The sequence below is a fragment of the Corythoichthys intestinalis genome, chromosome 4 (genome assembly GCF_030265065.1).
Source record: "Corythoichthys intestinalis isolate RoL2023-P3 chromosome 4, ASM3026506v1, whole genome shotgun sequence".
Taxonomy (NCBI): Eukaryota; Metazoa; Chordata; class Actinopteri; order Syngnathiformes; family Syngnathidae; genus Corythoichthys; species Corythoichthys intestinalis.
This window is the reverse complement of record NC_080398.1, coordinates 7,155,814-7,175,105: the sequence shown is the minus strand read 5'-3', so window position 1 is coordinate 7,175,105 and position 19,292 is coordinate 7,155,814. Positions and strand designations below refer to the sequence as shown.

Genomic DNA, 19,292 nt, shown 5'->3' with positions numbered 1-19,292 from the left:
ACAAATTACTGTAGACCATGGATTCCTAACTACGCTGAAATCGCAAACCCCCTTGCTAAAATCATGTATGACCCAGCGTTATAAATGTCTTCACCTTTGACATGGACAACAGAGGCAGAAAATGCTTTACCGTTTTGGCTCTGCCTGATTATTCTAAACCTTTTGTACATGACCTTATGTCCGTTTGCGAATAAACTGCCAAAGGACACTTTCCTTATTGATATGTGACTGTAATGTCCAGTACAGGAACACACTTTATGGGTCAATCATGGAGCGACATTGCGCGGTGGGTCTATGTGAGCACGGAGGGGGGGTCTCATGTCTTAACAGTGGGAATGGTTAAGTTTGAAATGTGTTTTCAAATATTTTTGCGGGGCTTGCATGGTCTGTGCTCAACCTAATCCTCACGGCAATGTTCGCCCTAAACGGCATACACATTAAAATGGCTTTTTCTTTCGTTTTAAATCAGTTTTGTTTGGAAAATGGGAACGCTGATATTTGGGATACTGTTATTTTTTTGTTAATCAAATGGTAATTGGGCAGAAATATTTTAAAGTAAACAACGCATAACAATGTCGAGTATGTATTAATGGTAGCAAAAGGCATTGTGTAAAGACATCCCTAAGTGTGGCATACCTGAAACCATTTATAGCGATAATGGGACGCATTTTGTAAACAGAGTAATCGATAAGATTGGGAAATTGTTTTGCATTTCCTTAAAAAATCACTGTGAATGGCATCCTCAAAGCGCGGGTTTGGTTGAAAGAATGAACGGTACAATTAAAAATAGATTAAAGTTACATATTAATATTACTAGTACATCGGGATTAACACTTTTTGAGATTCTTTTTGGGAGACTATATCATTTACCGATTTTCTCCACTAAGTGGGAAATAGATGAAGAAGCTAATTTAGCCGATTATATGCGAAAGACATTGGAGGTGAGACAGGATTTGTGTTTGCCACAAGTTGATTCTGACTCTTCCCAGCAGAATGACCTGGTGTTCAATGGAGATTGGGTCTTGATCCGCAGCATCAAAAGAAAACACCAAGAGCTCCTCACGGCTCCTACAGCCGTAAAGATCGCAGAGAGGGAAACCGGGGTTCACCTTGCCCACTGCAAAAAGGTCATCTCAACCGAGTCCCAAGGTCGAGCAGCTATCTAACTGAAGTCTGACTGAACGGTGGGGGTGAGCTTATAGTGCTCATAAATACTGCAGGTCAGTGAAGAGAGGTATTAAGCATCAGAGGTATTAAGCAAATCCAGGGCGCTCTTCCTGTTTAGGGGAACTCGGTCGACATGACACTGCCGAGGTGGGCAAGCATCTTTTCACGCTCGCGATGCACAAAGTTACGGTCAGATATTTACTTGGTACGTGACGGTTAAAAGGAGGGCCTGGAGGGCGCTGGTGGCGGAGGACGGTCACAAATGGGCTGATTGGACCTCCGACACCTGTGCCACTTCCATTCGCCCTCAAATCAATTTAACTTGTTTAGAGCCGGGAATTCAAATACAAATTAGGTCCGGAAAATGGAATTGTGGTAATAAACCTTGTCTTTATTTTTTCCTCTCCCCATACGAAGGATGGACTGACCCAAGAGGAGATCCTTTTCATCTCCTAATCGTCTGTGTATCCTCCTTATTGGGAGACCCAGTGGAGGCCAGGCCCGTGAGTAAAAATGTAGAGACTAAGCCGTCTGGGTTGATAGTAAAGGCAACAAATAAAGTTACTGTCGATGATAGAATGGTAGCGGTTACTGGGGTTACTCAACAAGCTAATAACTGGCTTTTGTTAACGGAAGCTGCTGGAAGAATGGTTAATTCTACCTGTGTTGTATGTATGTTGCGCGTAGTGCCAGCTCTCCTTCCGCCACATTGCCTTCTGGAAGTTATGACTAGAACCATATTGAGTAAGGCTTGCAAGAAATGGGGTGGGGTATATCCACTAACCAAAGCTGCGAAGGAAAAGCCTATATTCTCCGACAAAGTTGCAATGGCTAACTTTTCCTGTATTGAACTTTCAGGGTCATTGAGCAGAGTGGGGAATCTAGATCCCTCATGGCGTAAGACGACCGTGTATCAAACGAGTCCCTTAGTGCCGCGTAGTGACGTATGGTGGTGGTGCGGTGGCAGCAGGCTCTATGACACCCTAAGGAACTCAGTGGGGGTATGTGCACTTGTGTCATTACTCTTACCAGTGTCTATTTATCCTGTTTCGGCTACAGATATCCTGGACGCAACATCAAAGTTTGACCCCTCTAAGTTGCGTGTTAATAAACGTAGTGCCCAGTGGGCAGTTGAACCAACTTACATAGATGCGATCGGAGTTCCCCGTGGCGTGCCGAGTGAGTATAGGTTGACTAACCCAATTGCCTCGGGTTTTGAATCTATACTCCCTTGGATCACTGTTAATAAGAATGTTGAGAGGATCAACTGCATCCATTTTAATCTCCAGAGACTTAATAACAATTCAGAGATTGCCTTTACAGCCTTAAAACACCAGCTGGATGCCACCTCTCTCATGGCGTTCCAAACCAGGGTGGCCGTGGACATGTTGCTAGCCGAAAAAGGCGGCGTGTGTGGTCACGTCGGGAACGGCTGTGGGACATTTGTTCCAAACGCTACCTCCTCTAATGAGGAGAACTTCCACAAGGCCCTCGGAGCAATCAGCTCCCCTGGTAGAACGATGTAGGGTCACTCTGGGGAGTGGACCCCCGATGTGTCCAGTTGGTGGGAAGCACTGTTCGGTAAGTATAGGTCAGTGCTGTATACTATCCTGGTCTCTGTGACAGTGTTCCTGATGGCTCTGGGATTATGTGGTTGTTGTTGCATTCCCTGCATTCGTGTTGTACTTCACCGGTTTGTTTCCGCGACTATAGATCCTCGTTTACAGGAATTATACCCCCTTTTGGCCCTGGGAGAGGAGTATGACACAGGTGCCCATACGGAGTTTGTAGTTTGCGAAGTGGCTCTCAATGGTGACGATCTCCCTGACGACGGCGATGACAATGATGGGTTCTCCATTCCGGAAACTTTCTTTCAGACCCCGCCACCGCCTCCAACTCCGGGTGGCGACAATATGCGTCGACATGTCTAATGATTCGATTGAATAAAGCCTTTTTTAGGAGGTTCTTTTTGATGATGTTTTTGTCGCAAATATTGAATAAACAGGCGGGAAATGTTAAGATAATTATCAGGGTTTGATTCATTAAATGTTTCCTTGGTTGGTGGATTGAATATTTGCTTATGCTCATATATACCATAAATAATACATACTGCCATATTCTTCTTATTTGTAGATTTGCTTATGCTCATATATATCATAAATAATACATACTGCCATTCTAATTACTTTATCTAATTACTAATTACTTTAAATAATATATTGATTCATATATAACCAGTAAATGATTATTGCTTGCTATATAGATTGTAGTATAATGCTTAAGTGTTACAAAGTGTAGAAAGAGGGTCGGAGTGGCTTCATGGCCACGCCGTTGTATAACTAGACCTTCCAGGCATCCTAGCACCTGGGGTTTGGACTTTCGCCTAGCCCCTCGAGGACGATTTTCCATCCGAGGACATCTTCCAGGGCCACAGCGGTGCGCAACTGGAAGTGTTTGGACTATTCTGCTGATTGTTTAACGTTGCATAACTAAAAGTGTCTGCATTATTTTGACTGCTTATATATTATTTTGACTGTTTATATGATTGTTTTGATTGTTTACATAAGCTCTTGCTCCACACACGTGTATCACTTAAGTTCCACCTACATGCACACACATAGCCAATAAAAAACCACATGGGTGTCGCTAGCTTGCTTTCCCCTCCCTCAGTGCGACGCCCATTTTGTTCAGGGAAAACCCCTAAATAAAATACCAAGGAGGGTTTTTTTCCTTTAGATCAATCTTGGTGGCTAAAGAGCCACATGTTTGACCTCCTTGGCCAAGAAAACTGAGTGTCTTCTCTCCTTATTTTTGGGTAATTTTACAATGTCAACCTAAGGATCTAATTTTGAACTTGACATTAAGAAACCAAAGTATTAGCTAGAGGTTGAGGTTTGACCAGTGTTTAGGATTTACAGAGTATGTCGGGTGGCTGTCGGCTTTAGGATTGGGTTGAAGGCACAGGGTTTGAGGGTAGTGCTGGCTGTAGGGTGTCGACAGTTTCAGTCCGAGTGTACGCACACGGCCACGTTCTTGTGCCTCTCCCAGTAGTGACAATCTTCTGGGAAACTCCAGACCGCCGCCGACTCCTTGTGGCGACTGACGGCGTGTACCAGGAACCCGCTCATCTCTTTCTCCAGGACCTCCACCACTGCGGGGGCGTTGCCCCGGCGCGCCGCGCCCTCCATCGCCTCCACGACGGCGTCCCTGGGCACTTTCCGGGGCTCGGTACTGAAGGACACCACCGCGCTGATGTTGTTGACCTGCAGTATCTCAAAGCAGTTGCGGCCCACCAAGTGATGGAAGCGCTCGCCGGCCCTCCAGTTGCGATAAGTGCTACCGGCGTGGTTGACGAGGCGCACAGACCAGCTCACCCAATCGTACTTCTTCACTAGAAAGTCCAGGATCTCCCGGCCGGTTTCCTGGAGGTCTTCGATCTGCTTCTCCCGGAGCACGAGCTGGGCGTCGGCTTTGGCTTGCTCCGGAAAGGCGTCCACGCAGGACTGGATGGTAGTCTTCATCCGAAGCTCGATTTCCTCCATCTTGTGGCTCCAGTCTTGGATTTTTTCCTGTTCTTCCTCCTGGTTTTGGGTTAAGGCCGTGTGTCCTATTAGCGCAATGAGGCCCAAGCAGAGGAGCTCTTTCATGCGGGCGCAAAAGTCCTCCAGGCGGCGACGGCTCCTGCAGACGTACCTGAAAATACGTCACGCCATTGTTAGCTTTTATGCTATCTCTTGTTTTAATGCTTGTCTGAATAATCATGTTTCAGCACCACCGATGACGTTAAACGTCCCGTCTGGACTGGGAGGGGTTGGCAGCGATCGTCCGATCCCGGTCCAAACGGACTGGACATCTACCGCTGTTTATACCGGCCAGTGAGTTAAAAGTAACACGGTGAGAAAACGATTCAGCCAAACCAAATTCCATTGGGAATTAAAACAATGTAAGAGTGGATACCAATTGATAATGGCATTCCCTGTGCAAATGGATTGGACATCTACAGCTGTCAATGGCAGCCAATGAGTTAATGGATGAAATTACATTCAAGCCATTTTAACACTAGGAAGGGTGTTAATTTGTTTCCCGAGTTTGAGCGTTCTCAGTGTTGAGGTGGCAACGTTATGTATTGTCAAAGAAAAAACAGTTAATTTTAAAAGCAACTCTGGTTTGTGGTATTTTTTTGCCATGTGGCAAAATGGAATTTGGTTTGTGGCATTTTCTTTTTGGGGTATATGGCATTTGCAATATTGATTTTGGCATGTGGCATTTTTTTGCCATGTGGCAAAATGGATTTTGAAATGTGGCATTTTTTTGTCATGTGGCAAAATGGATTTTGCCATGAGGCATTTTTTTCTCTGCCATGTGACATTTTTTTTGCCATGAGGTAAAATGGATTTTGCCATGTGGCATTTTTTTGGACATGTGGCAATATTGATTTTGACATGTGGCAAAATGGAATTTGGTCTGTGGCATTTTTTTGCCATGTGGCAAAATGGATTTTGCCATGTGCCATTTTTTCTCTGCATGTGACATTTTTTTTGCCATGTGGCAAAATGGATTTTTACTTGTGGCATTTTTTTGGTATGTGGCAAAATGCAATTTGGTTTGTGGCTTTTTTCTTTTTTTTTGTATGTAGTATTTTTGGGCCATTTGGCAAAATGGAATTTGCCATGGAGCATTTTTTCTCTGCCATGTGGCAAAATGGATTTTGCCATGTGGCATCTTTTTTCTGCCATGGATTTTGATGTTTTTTTTGTTGTTGTTTTTTTTTGGTATGTGGCAAAATGCAATTAGGTTTGTGGCATTTTTGGTATGTGGTATTTTTTTGCCATGTGGCAATTTTTTGCGATGTGGCAATATTGATTTTGCCATGTGGCAAATGGGTTTTGGTATGTGGCATTTTTTTGGGGTATGTGGCATTTTTTTGGGGTATATGGCAGCTTTGCAGGCCATGCACATCCATGCCATTGAAAGCCACGCGCGTCCAAATTATCCATTCATGTGCGGCTGTGATTTTTGACCCTACACTTAGCATTACAGCGCATTGACATTCAACTGGCAACCAAGTAAGCTATGCCATTGATGGGTATGCATGTCCAAATTTTCTATTCATATTAAATGGCAGAAAAACCTGTGTGGCTGTGATTTTCTACCCCAAAAAGATGCCACAAACCAAATTTCATTTTGCCACATACCAAAAAAAGTGCCAAATGTCAAAATACGTTTTGCACATTGCAACCAAAAAAATGCCACATGGCAAAATCTATTTTTGCCACATGCCAAAAAAATACCACATGGCAAAATGTATTTTTGCCACGTGGCAAAAAATACCACATGGCAAATTCCATTTTTCCACATGGCAGTACCACTTTTGGTTCTCGGCCTGTTGATATCGGGCTCCTTTTAATTCATCAAGTCATTAGTTGGAAAAAAATGAAACTTTGAGATAAAACGTTTGAAAAATTTGACAGTTGTTTGGTGAAAACTAAACTGAACTGCGGGCAATTCACCTTTCCACCAGCTCCAGAACGGAGTCTCCGAAGCCGATGTTCCCCAAAAGCCCATCGTAGAGCGCCAACAAATTCTTCTCACCTCCGCTCCTGGAGAAATGCTCCAGGAAGAGTTTGGTCTTCACTTCCCGGAACTGCGGCTTGGCCTCCACTACGTCCATAAACTTCCTAAACTGGTTCCGGATGTTCTCCTCTACAGCAAAGTAGCGCGCGTCCACTCCAGCCTTCTTGATCTCGCGGTCGATGTCCTCCAGCCCCTCGGAAAGAAGTTCCAGATGGTTGCGGACCGTTAGGAATTGCTACTTGACGTAGAACACCTCCTTGCTCTGGACGTTATCCAGAACCAGACGCAGGACCGGGGCGGCCACTTGGCACAGAGGGAAGAGTTCGCCGACGGCGCTGGCCAACGCTTCGGCACCACGCTCCAGCGCGTCCGTGGCCGCGTCGATGGCCTCTTTCTTCTCGGCCAACAACTTCTCCAGGGGATTGCTCATGGTCTACGAGACAGCACAACAAGTGGACGGTAAAACAAGGTCTTTTCATGCTTTCACCGTCAATTGGAATGAGTTTATCGCTAGTAGACATCCAATATGTTGGAAGCACTTCCAACAATTTAAGTCAGCTGTGCCCAATCACTGATGAGTGATTTAAAGCTGCCCTGCCCACTATAAAACACACACCTGGTAAGAAATGTCTTGATGAGAATCATTGCCTGATGTGCATCATGGCTCGGTCAAAAGAGCTGTCTGAAGACCCGCGATCAAGGATTGTTGATTTTTATAAAGCTGGGAAAGGACACGAAACATCTCTAAAAGTCTGGATGTTCATCAATCAACAGTCAGAGAAGTTGTCTACAATTGGAGAGAGTTTGGCACTGTTGCTTCTCTCCAGTGCTTAATTTGGAAATCATCAGGTGCCAGAACGCAGAGTACATATGACAGCGCAGGGATGACGAGACGGGCACAGGTCCCGGAACATACGCAGAAAATGGTGCTGAAAACAACACGTAAATGCCCACTTGCCATGCTGTGGGACTTGCAAGCCTCAATTTTAGATAGTATCCGTGGTATAAATGTTATGACGACAATTTACGATTATTTAGGCTCTCATTAGCACAGCACGGGTAATTGCCAACATAACCACAGGTGGGACTTGCAGTACACAGTCAGCAATTAGTTTCTTAACAGGTCTAACTTGTAAAACTTAAAAAAAAAAAAAAATCAGATTACAATAACAGAAACCCATCCTTTTGGGAGTTTCATCCCACCTGTCTTCTCTGGCCCCAAAGCAGCCCAAACCCGAATTTCCCATAAGGGCACTGGGGTGTTGCTCTGACTGTTGGTGGTTCAACTGGCTGACTGCTGGCACTGTAGCTGGCGCCCACTCCGGGTGGCGCTGAACCTGACCAGCTGCGTCCATGGTAGCAGCCTCCTGCCCCGGCTTGGCTGGCTGTCCGTGAACCTGGCTAGCTTCTGCAGCGCTAGACTCCTGCTGCACCCGTTAGCATGATCGCTGCAGCTGCCCTCATCGCTGGTTGTTTCTTTTCTGACTCGTTTTGAACCATCTAGCTTCTTCCTTCCGCTGTCCCGTTTCATTGCGGCCGGCATTGCCAATTTGGCATAGAGGAAGAAGTGGGCGAGCGTAAGGAGGAGAGAAACGGAGAGAAAAGGAGAGTTCTGCGGAAGAGCGGTGTTGACTGGTTAACTGTCCCCTGCTGGTTTTTGTTTAGTTAATAAAAGTCTCCATGCAACAGCCATCCGAGGCGTTTCTGTGTTTTTATACACTACACCACCTCCCCGAAGGAAGAACCGGATGTAGGAGCGACGACAAACGAGCCATGCAAATCGCTGGTCCACATATTTGTGAGAGATTTTTATTCATGCTTAAAACACAACCATTATACATCGTATTTTGTATGCTTTTGTTATGCTTCCATGAGAACATTGTCGCATAAAGCATCATTGTTATATTAATCTGTTAGAGTGTCCCTTCCCATAGATTTGACTATTGTACACTGTATCACAATATGCCCAAATATGGACTGTTATGTTCCTGTGTTTTCCAATATGCCCAAATATGGACTGTTATGTGCCTGTGTTTTCCAATTTGCCCTGAATAAATACAATGGGCGACTGTGGTTTATCAGACTGAGCTTATCATCATTCTAGCCAGAGCCGGTGTTCAAGGTCATGACTTGAGGGGTTTTCCCCCTACTAGAGATGTTTTTCTGTAACTTGGGATGTTTTTACCAGGATATGCTATAGTAAGTTTGGGTTTTATTTCTATGATGTCAACCCATAAATAGAGGCATGCCCTGCATTTCTCTTTTGTCCACATGCGGAGAGGACGCTTTGTGCGTGGCTCCGCGTCTGTACCCGAGAGCTCTTGTTCATAAAGCCTTCAAAGCAAAGCAATGCATGGTTGGGGTCCGATTCATTTCTCATCGAGCAATCGAGTTGACACTTCTCTTGGAGTTCAAAGTTGAATTTCCCTGACAATATTATTCTTATTTTCTATACACGAGAGGTGCCGGATCTGCCCAAATAAGTCCCGAAACACAGGGAGGCCAAAATCAAGAGGTGCCGGATCTTGTTCCGGCAGGATCCGGCACAAATTAACTCCTGATTCTCTCCCTAACGACACCATCTTGCTCTCCAGCAACAGCCTGAGGGATGCTCCGAGTATATAATGTGAAGTGGCAGAGAAGCTTGGTCTCCACGTGAACTGGACCAAGACCACATTTATGCATGTTGATGAGGGACCTGATCCACCCCCCATCCTGCTTGGTGATGACACGGTAGTGCCTGTGAAGAGCTTTGTTTATCTGGGGTCCACGGTTACCGACAGCCCTGGCAGCCTCTACCCTGTAGTCTCTCTGGAAACCACTCTGGCAGCACCAAGCCATCTCACGGAAGACAAAGCTCCGAAATTACAACACCGCCGTACTCTCTCTTCTCCTCTATGGCTCTGAAACAGAGACACCGGCCGCAAGAATAGACGGCTTTGACAGCAGGGCTCTCAGGACCATCGAGAACATCAGATTGCCCCAGGAAATCTCCAACGAAACCCTGCGAGCCTGGACAAATCAGCTCAGAGCCTCTAGCCTGGCTGCACAGCGCCGCATCCTCTGGCTTGGCCATGTTCTCCGTCTTCCTCTTGACTACCCGACAAGAGCCATCCTGGAGTTTTGACACAAAGACTGGAGATGACCATGAGGAAAGCCCCGCACTTGATGGCTTGACACCATCGCGGACGACCTCCAACAGCACGGAGTTACCCTCAAGGATGCAAATGTGCTGGCTCAAGACCGCCAGTACTGGAGGGGTCTAGCTCACCTGGTCAGCTCTACGCAATGGGACGGGAAACCAGCCCCAACGCAAGAGCCGTGATGATGATGGTCTCTCCAAAGGAGTGGCGTCCACCAAAGATGGCGCCAACAGTTCAGCGCAGAATACTCAGAGAGGTAAAAAAGAACCACAGAGTGTCTGCTAAAGACTTACAGAAATCAACGTCACAGTCCAATATCTCTGTGCACACTATAAGTAAAACTAAGGCCAAAGATGGTGTTCATGGGAGGACTCCACGGAGGAAGCCACTGCTGTCAGAAAAACATTGTCGCTCGTTTAATGTTCGCAAAAAGGCACTTGGACACACCACAGAAGTTTTGGCAAAATATTTTGTGGGCTGATGAAGCTAAAGTTGAATTGTTTGGGAGTAACACATAAGGTCATGTGTGGAGGAAGAATGGAACAGCTCATCAACATCAACACCCCATCCCAACCGCATCATGATTTGGGGCTGTTTTGCTTCCTCAGGGCCTGGACAACTTGCAATCATTAATGGAAGAATGAATTCCAGAGGATGTTTTGCAAGAAAACCTGAGGCCGTCCGTCAGACAGTTGAAGCTAAAAAGAGGATGGATGCTGCAACAAGACAATGATCCAAAACACAGATGTAAATCAACTTCAGTGTTTTGTGTTGGTTTTTTCCAAGTGTGACTTGTCCCTGTGATTACCCATTGATTTCACCTGAAGTGCCTGCTCCTAGTGTATCCTCCTGTATTACCCATTTGTTCCTCGTTGTCTCGTTACCCCTTGTCTGCATGTGTGTACATAAGCTCCTGGTTTCTTTTCACTCCTTGTTGCGTCATTGTCTGTGTCAAAGTCAACATCCTGTCCAAGCCCTCGTGTTCTAAACCCTCCGGTAAAGTACGTTTTGTTTGAACCTTGCCTTTTTGATCCCCAGTACTTTTGGTTGTACTTTGTGTTTTGTTAGTTATTATTAAATCGTTTTTTGAGATCACCACCACCTCCCTGGCTGCCTTTTGTTTCCCTGCATTTGGGTCCACACCACCTGCCCGCGTTTTCCCTGACATTCAGAATGGTTTCAGCAGAACAAAATACACATTCTGGAGTGGCCAAGTCAAAGTCCAGACTTGAACTCCATTGAGATGCTGTGGCGTGACCTAAAGACAGCGATTCATACCAGACATTCCAGGAATCTTGACTAAGCCAGAGCAGTTTTGTAGAGAAGAATGGGCCAAGATCAGCCTGGTCCATGAGCCAGACTGAGCTGCAGTTATAGGAAGCATCTGTTTGAAGTTATAGCTGCCAAGGGGGGGAGGGTGGGGGGCACAAAATATTCAATGTGCATACTATCCTCTTTAAAATATGAAAACCTATAAATGTTTGGGTGGTTTTAGTTAAAGCAGATGCTTTTTTTCCATCTGTGTGATTTTGACAAAGATCAGATCACATTTGATGGTGATTTTATGCAGAAATTCCAAAAGGTTCAGATACTTTTTCATACCACTGTATAGGTGAACCAACATAGCTTTTTTTCTCTTTCCAAGCGTTTCGCTGATGGAATTCTTCTGTTGACATAAATAATGAATGTGAGGAAAGCGCTCTGCTAAATGGAACAAGCTCTCGCTCGCTCTTTTGCTGCGCTGGTTACGCGCAAGGCCGTTGTCACGACAACGGCTAATCGCCGACAACCGCGTCGATAAAAAGAAGGCAGATGTGAGATTTTTCTCTCAGGGACAAGACACGTAACAAGGTGTCATTTTCATTTGTTTGAGTTATCATTAGTTTCATAGCATTTGGCTAAGTCAACTTTATCCTCCTTTGAATTCTGCCTTTATGCTTATATACTTGGCCAGTAACAACACTTTAAACAAACCAAAACAATATCAATTTAAAAGGCCAATTTGTTTTAGGACAAATATGTTTTTTCATTTTCCAAAAACTAGTGAAATGATTTTGGGCTTGGGAATATGCTATGAGGCAAATGATGTGAAGTATAAATACTGGGTTAATGAACAGGAACAGATTGCAACAGATTGCTACCAAACACTTCCTCTAGAATACCGTCTATGTTAACTCATTGGCTGCCATTGAAGGTGCTAGATGTCCAATTCATTTGGATTTTAAAAGTTCAAAAGGGGTTGGACGTCTAGCGCTTTCAATGGCACTGAAACATGAGCATTCACAGCCAGGCTTCCCAATTTTGGTGGAATTTACAGGTTATTTTAAATCACCTCCTATTCATTTGGGGACACTCCTGGGTCACTTCCAGTTCAGTAACCCATAACCAATAGGTAGAGACCTGAAATTGTCTCAAAATCAACAGAAAGTGACCAAAAATCAACAGGAAATAACCTGAAATGCCCTAAAATAAACAGGAAATGACTCAAAATGCTGTAAAACGGGCATGTCCAAAGTCCGGCCCAGGGGCCAAATGCGGCCCGTGGTCAAATTTAGTCCGGCCCACAGCCTCTGTCATAAAATCAATAACATCTGGCCCGCACATAGACTTAAGAAATTGGTCAGCAGTACTGCTACCAGCATATGAAGTAGCTTACACACTAATTGCTACTCCTCATTTACCCACTAAAAGGCAGCAGCACTCTAAGCACCATTACTCCATGTGACCCTTTACTCCCAATTTTGTAAAATGGCGACAACAAAAAAAAAAGAAAGTTGACTGTGACGGATGACGCTTCAAGAATAGGTGAAAATTGGACTATTTCTTCACTAAAATACACAACAACTGTGTCTGCATTATTTGCAAAGAGACAGTCGCTGTTTTTAAAGAGTTCAATGTGAGGCGATATTACCAAACAAGACACACTGACATGTACGACAAGATTACAGGTAAGATACGTAGAGAGAAATTGAAGCAACTTGAAGGTAGTTTAACTTCACAGCAGCAGTATTTTGGAAAAGCCCGAGAGTCGAAAGAGAACGCCACAAAGGCTAGGTGCGGGATTGTTGAAATTATTAATTAAAAAAAAAAAATAACAAAGCAAATGTCACGCACAGAATAGCTTGCTAAAATTTGCTTAAATATATTGTTAAATGTAAAGGACATCAGCCAAGGACAGCCCCAACATTTTTACCACACAAAATCTGATTCCCTTTGCAAAATGTTTGAACACCCCTGCTCTAAAACAAACTAGAAGTGCCACAGAAATGCCCTCAAATCAACAAGTCACTTCCTTTTCATTTTAGGTCATTATTAAGTCACTTCCTGTTCATATTAAATCCCATCCCATTGATTTGGGGATACTTCTGGGTCACTTCCTGTTCAGCAACCCACAATCAATATGTAATGAGCCAGAAAAGTCCCAAACTCAACAGGAAGTAACCCAGAAATGCCCCATGATCAAAAGGAAGTGACCAAAAATCATCAGAAAGATAATCAAATAACCTGAAATGCCCTAAAATTTGCACATCGTTTAGCATAAATTTTGCAACCTTACGACAAAACGTAACAAAATGGTTCAGTGGCGCCACCTTGAAATTTTCAAAAAGGCCTTTCCGATGTGTTTTGTTCAACACAGAGCCATGAAATTTGGGGAGTCAATACCTTATGCAAAACTGCTCCAAAAAGTCTATCGCACCCATATTCCAAAACCAACAGTTAATCGGGTATTTTGGATTGAATGTTATTTTTTTTTAATCGATTTACAGGGTGCACATTTGAGACCCAGGCAACTGTTGAGTTTTTTGGATCCTCCTCAAAATTGGTGAGACTGTTCATGAGACATATAAGAGCTAAATTTATCAAAATGGTGTCTTTTTCATATCTGGCATGTATGAGAGGTATCCCAGCCTGAACATGACTGCATTGAAATATTACCCTAATAGGCCTGGTGCCCCCTGATGGGAACAGGAAACTGCCTTTTTTACTGGACAGTATCCTGCTCCAAAGGAATAAAAAAATCAACTGACCTCAAACCTGCATCAGGGGAGCCTTAAGACATGTGTTCATGTGCCTGATGAAAAATACTGAAGTTTCGTTGGAGCAGAAGGGTCCAAAATGGCCGTCGCCATTTTGTCTAGCCACAAATTTTGAACAGTCATAACTTGCCAGACATACAACATATATGTGCCAAACTTCCCGCGCTTGGTGAGAGTCGTACCCGGAAGGGTTCTGTATAGGGGTCATTTGGATCGACACTAACGCGCCAACTAGTCACAGCAGACTTTGAGGCCTTAACATGTTTGAAAACACACCAAAATTTGCACATTCATGCTCCTTGGCGTAAATTTGATATTTTCTCTACCTTGCAAAAAAAAATGCAACAAAGTGGCTCAGTGGTGCCCCCTTGAATTTTTCAAAAACACCTCTCTGATTAGGTTTTTCAACGTAAAACAATGAAATTTGAGGAGTCCATACGTTGTGCAAAACTGCTTCAAAAAGTCTCTTGCACCTATATTCCAAACCCAACAGGAAATTTTGGATTGAATGTGATTTTTAAAAAAAATTAATTTACAGGGTGCACTTTTGAGACCTTGGCATCAGGCGAGTTAGTTGGATCCTCTTCAAAATTGGTGAGACTGTTCATGAAACATATGAGATTTTAATTTATCAAAATGGTGAGTATCCATTCATGGGCCTGGCTTAGGCAAAATGCCAAATTCCATTGAATGACTAATAACTCCCTGAATCAAGGTTCAGTGTTTTTCATATCTGGACTGTATGACAGGTATCCCAGCCTGAACACGACTGCATTGAAATATTACCCTATTAGGCCTGGCGCCCCCTCATGGGAACAGAAAACGCCCATTTTTACTAGACAGGCTCCTCCTCCAAGGGAAAAAAAATACACAATTTACCTCAAAACTGCATCAGGGGAGCCATAAGACATGTGTTCAGGTGCCTGATGAAAAATATTGAGGTGTCGTTGAAGCAGAAGGGTCAAAACAGGAACGTGAAAATGACCATCGCCATTTTGCCACAAATTTTTTACAGTCATAACTTGGCCAACATACAACATATCTGTGCCAAACTTCCCGTACTTGGCGAGTCATACCCTGATGGGCTCTTTAGAGGTCATTTGGATCCATGCTACAGCGCCAACTAGTGGCAGCATAATTTGAGACCTTAACATGCTTGAGCCACACAATTTGGCACACTTGGTCGAACTGGCCCGATTAGAAGATTTTTGTTTTGAATAAGGATGTGGCTGTAGTGACGCCTCCTTTTTGTAGGACCCTCTTCAATTGGGGTTTTTCCTCCTAGGTGTGTGAACATATTTGTAATTCCTAAAAAAGAGGGGGGTGTCCAATTCTTTTCAGATTGGTCATTGTAGTTACAAGACCTTTTGTATTACTCCTTTTTAAGGCCCATGTCCACATGTACCTGTCTGTTGCTGTTAAAAGGAAGTAGATTTCTTTCAGGGACTTAGGCAGCTTATAGAGCCACGAAACTTGGCACACTTGGTCGAATTGGCCCAATTACAAGATTCATTTTGGTTTTCAATTAGGATGTGGTTGTACAGCGTAGTAGCGCCTCCTTTTTGTAGGACCCTCTTCAACAGGTGTTTTTCCTCCTAGGTGTGTTAATGTATTTCTAATCCACCAAAAGGCCTAGTTTTTCTGTTTCTTACTAGTCGAATAATTTCCTGACCCAGATAATTGTTCTATCGCCATATGGTAAGATCGTCACTTTCGTGAACTCTGCATCGCAAATCGTAGCAGATGTTCCCACCCTTAGTAGCCATATTGGATGTGGCAATCTCTCCATTTTCATAAATAAAATTCATAAATAAAACACCGCACCTGAAGATAGTGATGTCATGCACACAAAATGGCGAACGTGTACGTGTGTGTGTGTCCTTGACTGAACGCGTGATGCATATATAGTGATAAATAAATGGGGAAAAAAATGACCTTACATCCATGAATCATCGCAAATCTGAAGCAAATCTGATTTTCTGATTTTCTTACCTCTCCGGGTTCTTCTTTTGACCGTCGGACAAGTTTGCTTGAAGATTTCCTCCGTGCTGCTTGTGTGTGTGTGAGCAAAAGCTGCAAGGGGAGGGGTCCAAAAGAAGAAGAAGAAAAAAAGAGAGAGAGAGAGGGAGGGTTGAGAAGAAAGGAAAGAGTGCAAGACGTCACGTTTTGCGGTGGTTTTTCACGCACCGAGATGGATTTTAAGGTTTGATTTGCTATTTCTGAGGGTCATTTGGATGCTTTTCTTTGGGTCCATCTTCAGGTGTTTAAAGTCAGACGATGGATTTCAAGGTAAGATGATTTCTGATGATGAAGAGTGGAAATGTTTGATTTGATTTGGACGGGGAATTGGACAGATGCTGTGCTCGTGTATAAATGATAAATGCGCACAAAATGATGATGCGAGAGAGCAACATTTGTCAAAATGACGTGGGGGAAAAAATATGCGTTTGAGCTCATTTGTCGTCCTTGACGGCGATAGACGTCCGATTTGTTTGGACAGGGAGGGGTTGGCAGTGATCGTTCTAGTTGAGATTGTACTAAATTGTGTCAGAGTTTTTTTTTTTTTTTAAATATCCGAATAGTATTGTTTTGATGTATACTTTATTGATATATATCTTTATTTCCATTTTATTTATTCATTATCAATTCAAATGTAGGTATTAAATTCTGTTAATTATAAATGTAATACTTATTTAAGACATTTTGATGAGTTTTTAAAAAACAAATTTCATATTTATTTTCACTTTTTTCCATTTTTATTTCAACATTCATTTCATCTTGATGTCATTTTTAAAAATTATTTCAATAATTATAAATTGTCTGAATATCTTATTTTTTTCCATTATATTTCCCCATTTTCTATTTTATTCATTTGATTTTTTATTCATTTTCAATGTTGCTGAATTGCATGAAATTGTGTTTTTAAAACACATTTATTTAAAAAAAATATATATTAAGATTTTTTATCCCCTTTTATTTCAACATTTTGTATTTGATTAGTTTGTTTTTTCATTTCATCTTGATGTCTCAAATTTTGTTTTAATAAAAAATTATTTGAATATTTGTTCAACTTTATTTCCACTTTTAATTTTCTAGTCATTTTATTTTTGAGTAGTTTTGAATTCCTTCTATTTTAAATGTTGCTGAATTGCATGTTAAAAAAAACTATATATAATTATTTAAATATCTTTTTTATTCAACTTTTTATTCCAAGAATGAAATAATTTTCCATGTAATTTTTAAATTAGTTTTAACAGTTAATCATTTAATCTTGACCCCTTATTTTTTTCAAATTAATTTTAATAATCATAAATTAAATATCTTATTCAACTTTATTCACATTTAGTATTTCAACATTAGATTTTCTATGTGTGTTTATTTCGCCATTTTTTTTATTGTAATGCAGTATTACAACTTGAGGAAAATATGAAAGAACTGTTTAACTGATTGGCTGCCATTGACGGCGATAGGCGTCCAATCCAATTTGACTGTCAACCCTCCCAGTCAAAATGGATCGAACTTCAAACGGCGTCATTGGGATTTGAGCGCGATTATTTACCCCAAGTCCTCACAGTTCAACTATATTGAACGTGTATCGCCGTCAATGGCAACGAGTGAGTATTGTACCAGGATACAAAAGAGGACGTTTTAGTTAGTAGGCAGACGTGTCAGTGGAAACAGCAGGGGGGGGGTTGGCGGTGAAATAGCATCACCTAGTGGACAATTTACACCCTGGGATTCATCTTTATACGATGACTTTATATTGAATGGTAAATGTAACTCAATGGTTGTAATTGACAGCGCAAGCCATCCCTCCCAGTTCAAATGGATTGGACGCCAACGAACGATAAATGCATTATAATTAACAGGAGGATGAAAAGAGCCACATGATTGGACGACTATCACCGTCAGTGGTAGCCGATAAGTTAATATAAAAAGTGGAAATGTCTTGAGACGAATTGTTGCGTGGGCAGAATCTTAAAACACGTGTATCTTAAATCGTCTATCGGCATAAAAATGAGTGGAAATGTCCAATTATCTGTCTGTAATTGTTGATAATTGAAAAATATTTTTTTAAAAGGGAAAAGAAAAAAAAAATCTAGTTTGCGTCTGCAGTATTAACTAGTACTCAATGTAGCCTGTTGAAGGTAAACAGTACCATCTAATGGACATTTTGCAAGACTGCAGCACAAGGTCTATTTTGTATTTACATACGAGTACATATTAATTTGTTCATTTATTTTAAACAAAAGTATTTTTAAAGCTGCTTTTAAATGTTCTACGTATTTTTCCTTCTTCATAAAAATAGCAACCATTTAGGAAACTGAGGAAAATGAATGGGCAGGTATTTACGGTTAACAGCAGCCTCTGCTGGACAAATGTTAGAATTGCAATTTAAGTTAAATTAGCAAATTTGGCACTTGTATTTTTTTTAACAAAAAATAAAAAATAAAATAAGGACAATACTTACTGTTAACTATTTCAATATTTAAAAAAAACAAGACTTTACTATGAAGAAGCTCAAAAGAGGATTTTTAAGTGAACAAAATTATTCCCCTAAAAATTAGCTGGTGATTCATTTGAAGATTGGTCTATTCTCTAATGGCAGATGCCACTAAATAAGTGTCAACTTTGAACAAACAGGGAAAAAACCAAATTCATGTATGTAAGGATTTGTATTTATTTGCAGTGCAGGTGCTTAAATACGTGCAAACAGGCAACATAGTCCCATACAATAATAAAAGCCAATATGATAGACCTATATACCCTTTATTTATAGATTTTTTTTTCACCACATGAGTAACAACTTGAACATGATGCCCAAATCTACATTTGACAAATATACAGTACATACAAAGGCTTTGGGGAAATAGATAAGTACATGAAATTAAGTATACTGTATATATAAAAATGAAATTGTAGGCCCGCATCCTGCCCGTATTTAGCTGGCTTAGGCTAGTGCACCCTTGTGGGGATAGGTGGTACACAAAATGTATAAAAATTTAGAACATTAAAAAATATATTTTTTAAAATGACCGTATTTTCCACACTATAAGGCGCATCAGCGTGTAAGGCGCACCTTCCAATGAATGGCCTATTTTAAAACTTTTTATGTATAGGGCGCATCGCATTATAAGGCGCAGTAGTAGTAGTGATTGGAGTTGTGTTATGCATCCACTAGATGGCGCTGCTGTAAAGGGAATGTTATACCATGAGTAACCAATATCGACCTATATATACGGCGCATTGGATTTTAAGGCGCACCGTCGTTTTTTGAGAAAATTGAAAGCTTTTAAGTGTGCCTTTTAGTGCGAAAAATATGCTAAAAAACAAACAAAGGGAAAATATTTTCAAATAGTTTATAAACAAA

General features: G+C 42.0%; 1 pseudogene; it reads right to left on the bottom strand.

Annotated features, from left to right (window-relative positions):
• Window positions 1-209: 209 nt before the first annotated feature.
• LOC130914238 (protein rapunzel-like) lies at window positions 210-18,448 on the bottom strand (annotated as a pseudogene).
• Between the last annotated feature and the right edge of the window lie 844 nt (window positions 18,449-19,292).